Genomic DNA, 6,595 nt, shown 5'->3' with positions numbered 1-6,595 from the left:
AATTACCTTTTTAAAAGCGGTTGCATGTTTATTTTTATAATTATTAATTTCTGTAATTGCATCTAGTTCTAAAAGGTTGTTCATGCTGAGTGGAAAAGGTAAGGTCTGCCCCTTGAAAACTGAAAAGATGCTAAAGAACTTGGTGAATACATTTTCTAAAAGAAGAACATATGAGGAGCAGTAGCTTATAAATGGCAAGAGTTCTCAGTGAGGAATGAATCTACAAGCTGTGAAATACAAAGTCTGTAAAGCATTTCAGCAGAAAACCCTAAAATATTGTGGCAGTATGGAAAAGGGCCTATAATAAAGCATACAAAATGGAGCAGTGCATTAGCTCAGGAATTATTAGCAAATATAAAAGCAAGCTCTCCACGGTTCATATAGCTGATGAGGTCCCACTTAATATACAGTATGCAGTTCTGAAGTATTCACCTTAAAAGATTGTAACAGCTGCAGGTATCTAAAAGGTTCACTGTAACATAGATTCTGGGCTGCTTTCCATTCCAGTATATTATTCTAGTCAAAGATGAAGTGTGAAAGTAAAACTGGAAACATTCATGGACAACAGTGAGATATGCAAGTGCTGTCTGTCTACAAAACACACTCTGCTTTATATAACCTGCAGGGGATTTAATCTCATCTATTGTCTATATTGCCCTTCGCCCACATTGATATTTTTAAAATACTACAAGTGGCAAGTCATCTAACATTTAACTGAAATTAGCTGGTTTAATATAGAGTGAGCTACTGTTTATTTATTTTTATTTATTTGTTACTATTTGTTCATCAGACTAGTCCACTTATGCATTTTTAGCAATGACCAGAACTCAAAGAGTGGAAAATTAATTATAATCTTACTAATCAGTAATATATGGTAAAATTTAATATGTAAAGATAAAGTTATTCAGTTCTATTTCTATAATCCTTGTTAACATAGCCAACAAAAACACTTCATAACAATTGCACTTCAGAGCAATTCTAGCAGCAAGCACTCTCTCTCTCTCTCTTTCTCATTCTCTCTCTCACACACACACATGCACACACACACACACACACACACACACACACACACACACACACACACACACACACACACACACACACACACACACACACACACACACACACACACACACACACACACACACACACACACATTGATTGGAAATTGATGCATCAAAAAATATACATTGACTCCTGCTCCACCTGTAACACCTAAAATAAGCATTTTTGCAGAAGACCAAACTCCTGCACCCCCTTGTTGCAGCCATGTTGCCCGTTGCCCCACAATTTAAATTATATTGACTACAGGATTGTACAACATTACAAGTAAGGGGAAATCACCCTTCCCTCACTGTTCTGCAATCACGCAAAACAGTATCTGAGACAAAAATAATGATAAGTACCCCCAAAACACAACATAGTCCCCAAATAAAAATATCCATCTACCTTGACACCCTAAAACAGTGCTATAATCTAATGTCACTACTAGATTTAAATAAAGTAAAGCCTCAGTGAAGCAGTAACAGTGTACAATGTTTCAGTTATCATTTAATTTGATTAAACTGTCACTTATACTGGAATAACTTATATTTTTATATCTCTATATCTGTGTACACATGCATTGCTATATAGCTGGGTGAGGAAGATAGTGATGAAAATGCATTGGCTGAGATAGATGGAGAATGGCAGGTAATAGGTTTAGACATATCAATATATAATACAGTCTCAGACAGAAAGGGATGGTAGACATCTGAAAGGTTGGAAGATTTGCGAATGGACACAGGCATGCAGAGGGGGATGGGAAGGGTTAGACAATGAAATAAGGGATGGAAAAAGACACACAAAGGAGGGAAAATACTAGGATAGAAGTAGGATACCTTCTCAAGGATAAAGTTTTGAAACATTGGGTCATGTATTCTACTCATTTCTTAATGAGATAGAAATTTATTCAGAAATGGGAAGACAAAATTATTCCAACTGCACACACACTGTGCTGCACTCACTAAGACATGCAGGACTTATAGCTGATGCTGCCAAATGTAAGCTATTAATGACATAATCCTGACAGGCATGTGAATAGGAGACGATATTTAGGTCTAAAACAAAAAAAATAGAAACTTTTAAAATCTGGCCTGAACTCAGTATGAAAACAAGTGAAAATAATCATAGGATTGTCAGGCATCTAGAAAAATTAATACCCAGCCTAACCCATGTTCCAACAGACCTTACAGAAGGTGCCTATCCAGAGAAAATAGACCATAGAAGCAGATGGGAATTTTAATTAGCTGAAAGCTAACTTATGCTCAGATCCAAATTCTTCATTAGGTATAGTGTTAAATTTGAATCGGGGTTGGGAGCTGTGTTATATCTCAGAAAGTAGGTGGTGAGGAGCACCCAGCCTGCTTCCTATGTAGAAAAGTTAAGAAAAATAGTCAGTAACAGAAGGAGAATATTTTGCTATTAAGAGGACATTAACTTTGATTGCAGTATTATTATTTATAGTATTATTTGTTGGAACGTAGCTTTAATTTAGTAACTGACCATGCTCCCCTGCAGTGATTGTACAAGCAATAGGATGAAAACAATTATTAAAGTAAGTTTTGTCACTACAGCATTTTTATTTCAGCATTAGTCACAGGCCTCGCAAAAGCCACAGTGTGCATGACTTATCCTAGTCACCTAACCCATTCATCTCAGAATAGAACTGGGGGGTCTCTGTTAGGAGTGGGTGGTCAAACTAGCCCAGTGGTTATTTTAGTATGAAAGAAATCCCATATAAATTCAATATACCACAGAACCTTGTAGCAACATGTATGCATAGTATAATATGATCCTTCTTCGTGTAAGTTACCATGCACTCTATAAGCACTTACACGAGTGCATGGATCGTGCTATCCCTAAAAGAACCAAGATTCTATCCTCCAAAAAAAAGAAGCCAATCTGGTGGCCCCTGCCATAAACAAACTCTACAAAGGAAGAAAGAAACTGTTGCAAAAAAGGGAAAAACCCCATGATTAGAGGAACTCCCTGGTCAGCCTCAGTAAGAAGCTGAGATCCTTCATAAAATCCTCCAAAGCTAGTTACGACAACAAAATCACCACTGATTCTAAAGACAACCACAAAACATTCTATAGCTATGTCAAGAATCTCAATGGCAACACTCAGATCTGCTCTGAGTTACAGCACGATGGTACTAAATATACAGAACCAACTGATATTGCCAGCATCCTGGCAGATAAGTTCAGTGCTACCTCCCCCCACCCCCTAAAAGGCCCATCTTTATACCAGAAGAATGCAAAGTTCCTGTAATCGCAGCTGCACAGGTAGAAAACACACTCTCCAAAGCCAAGAACACAGCATCCGTTGGACCTGACAACATCCAGGCTGTGTTCTGCATGAATTACAGAATGAACTGATACCCCACCTAAGCACCATGTTCAATCATAGCCTCACCTCAGGCTTTGTGCCCACTGAATGGTGCACAGCAACGGTTATCCCACTCCACAAAGGGGGAGCCACCACAGACCCTGGGAACTACCGCCCTATTAGCCTAATGAGCCTGGTCTGCAAGGCCATGAAATGTATCATCGTGGAACGTATAATCAAAGACATTGGTAATCTCCAAACTCTGGATCCCACCCAGTTCGGGTTTGTAAAAGGTAGATCATGTCTCCCAAACCTGATAGACTTCTTTGAAGCGGTCACCAAAGCCATAGACGAGGGTAAGGTAGTTCACACAGCCTATCTAGATCTCACTAAGGCTTTTGACATCATTCCTCACTCTGGATTTATAGATAAACTCACTAAACTAAGTATAAATCTCTACGTCAAAAGATGGGTTGCCAACTGGCTCACTGACAGTACCCACACTGTGAAAGTAGCAGACTCCAAATCTGACTTCAGACCGGTGACAAGTGGAGTACCACAGGGTTCAGTCCTGGGTCCTGTCTTGTTTGGTATCTACTTTTCTGAAGTACAGGCTAACACAGAAGGTCTTTGGTTAATGAAGTTCGCAGATGACTGCAAACTAGAAGCTATAATCAAAACTCCCAATGATGTGGACATCCTACAAAATGGCCTCACTGAGACAGCTGCCTGGTGTCAAAGCCATGGACTCAAGCTCAATGCCAAAAAGTGCATTGTCATCTCTTTTAGTAAAAACTCTGTACCCATGAACTACCACATATGCAGCAGTCTACTTAATGCTGAATGTGTGATAAGAGACCTTGGGACCCAGATGGACAGTAGTCTCTCCTTTGATAATCACATGGCACACCTCATCATGAAAGGGTTCTCATCCAGGAAAAAGAGGTCATTGTTCCCCTCTACTTGATACTCATTAGACCCATTATAGAGTACAACACCCCATTTGGAAGGTACCTCACAAGACATCTACAACAACTGGAAAGGCTGCAGAAATACCTCACAAAGAGGATTCCCGGCCTCAAACAGATGCCCTATGCAGACCGTCTGAAAAAAACTCCAGCTTTACTCGGTCGCATATTGCCGACTCAGAGGTGATCTCTGCCTAACATACAAAGCTATGTCAAACCCAGAGCTGTTGGACATGCTCCACTTAAAGAAATTCCAATCCCTCTGATCTACACGCTCTAGGGACCTAAACCTTGTCACCACAATAAACAGAACATGCTGGAGGGATAGATTCCTGTCCCAGAGACTTCCCATACTCTGGAACAAACTACCTATCTATATCAAACAAAGCTCCTCATTAGCACTCTTCAAGAAAAATCTTGATGATTGGATGGGAAATAGGAAATTCATCCCAGGGATCACCTGCTTGACAGGGGCACAGGAAAATAATTTTCTTGGGTGGCGAAAGCCAGAGTACCTTTTTGGCTAGGCTTATATAGGCCTTAGGGCCAATAGCCTAGTACCTACCTATGAACCTATGAACAAAATTCGAATCACATTAGAAACACTGTTATAAGAAGGGATGGAAGTCCACTATTGTTGAGACATATGTAAATCATGGTGAGGGATTGGCCAGGGCATTGGGTAACTCGTGGGATGTTTTAGAGCCACCTGAGCTACCAGCAAGTCAAGCAAATTGGAACTTGGTTATTATTTATTTATTTTACACTTGTTCAACGAGATAGTCAGACTAGGCCAGGAGCCCATTTTCAGTGGAAGCCCAGGGGCAAAAGCCCCAAGAACAAACCAAACATTTAGTAACAGATTAAATGATTGAAATAGTAATTACAGTCAACAGATATTTCCGTGTACAGATTAAACAGTATTTCCAAAAAAGATAGGCATTAAGCATTATTAATAAAATTGTTAACAAGTTTACGGAGTTACAATGTATACAGATTTCCACAGTGCTACTAATTTTTTTGTATATGCAAGCTATACTCCTGCAGCAGAGTGAGTTTAACATGCAAAAGTGGTCAGTGGAAGAAGAGATTTAGTAGGAGTGTACTGTTAGGTAATATGAAGAGTGGGGACAGAGAAGGTTAAGAGGAGATTTAACAGGAGGTATCAGTTAAGGCAAAGTGAAGAGAGAGGAGAGACAAAATTAAACTTCTTATCCCCAAGGGGGAAACACTCAGGAGTGCAGTACCCCATTAATGCTGAAGTGCAGTGTCAGCAATCAAATTCCAGTAGTGGGAAAGGAACCCACAGCCTTTTGGTCTTCTTGCACCAAAGGCAAGGACACTATATATTGCACCACTGATCCTGCATTGAACATGCGGCTTTCTGTGATTGCAGAACAAGCATATTGAAGAAGTACACCTTATAGCATCAGCAGGTTTAAAATGGATTATTGACAACTGTGCAGACTACACATGTCTAAAAAAATTTTATAAAAAGCCAACAAAAGTGTATCACTCTGGATATGTGAGCTAGACTGCAGGTACAGGTGTACTGACTGTCAGAAGCTCTGCCACCATAAAGAAATAAACAGAAGGTTACAGATGAGGAATTTAAAATTGTACTGTGCTGCACTGTGCATTTTATTTTAAAATCATCTTTACTGAATATCTTAGCTGTTCATCACATACTCCATATATTAGGGATCAGTGTATCTAAGATAAAGGGAACTGCTCTATGTGAAACTATGAATTTATGATGCATTCTACTGCTTTGGCTATAGAACAGCATGAAATGGAACCCATCTGAAAAAGAACAATTTCATTGACCGCACTTCTGTGGCTACTATTGTATAAAACTGGCACTTGCCACAGACTGACCTTTTAGCACAAGTCCACAAAGGACTTGGCTAGCATTTATTAAGTGTCAGCACTAACTTTTAACTTTCTGAACTTCAAAAACACTCAGGATGCAAACAAAATCTTAACATGCAGGGTTTACAGCATTTTATAAAACTGTCAATATTGTCAAAGTCCTACAGAAAGAAATTCTGTGCACACATACTTTTGAGAATGTCACATTGGGTTAAATGACACTGTGTATCACAAAAAGCTCTCCATTAGCATCATTGCAGTTATTTTCATTACATCATATATTCATCCTTCAGATAGATATACGTATACATATACATATGCATATAGTGAATAATATATATAAATACACACACACCCATATATATATATATATATATATATATGTG

Source organism: Protopterus annectens, chromosome 1.part2 (genome assembly GCF_019279795.1).
Source record: "Protopterus annectens isolate FY-2018-M chromosome 1.part2, PAN1.0, whole genome shotgun sequence".
NCBI classification, from domain to species: Eukaryota; Metazoa; Chordata; order Ceratodontiformes; family Protopteridae; genus Protopterus; species Protopterus annectens.
This window is presented reverse-complemented; position numbering follows the sequence as displayed.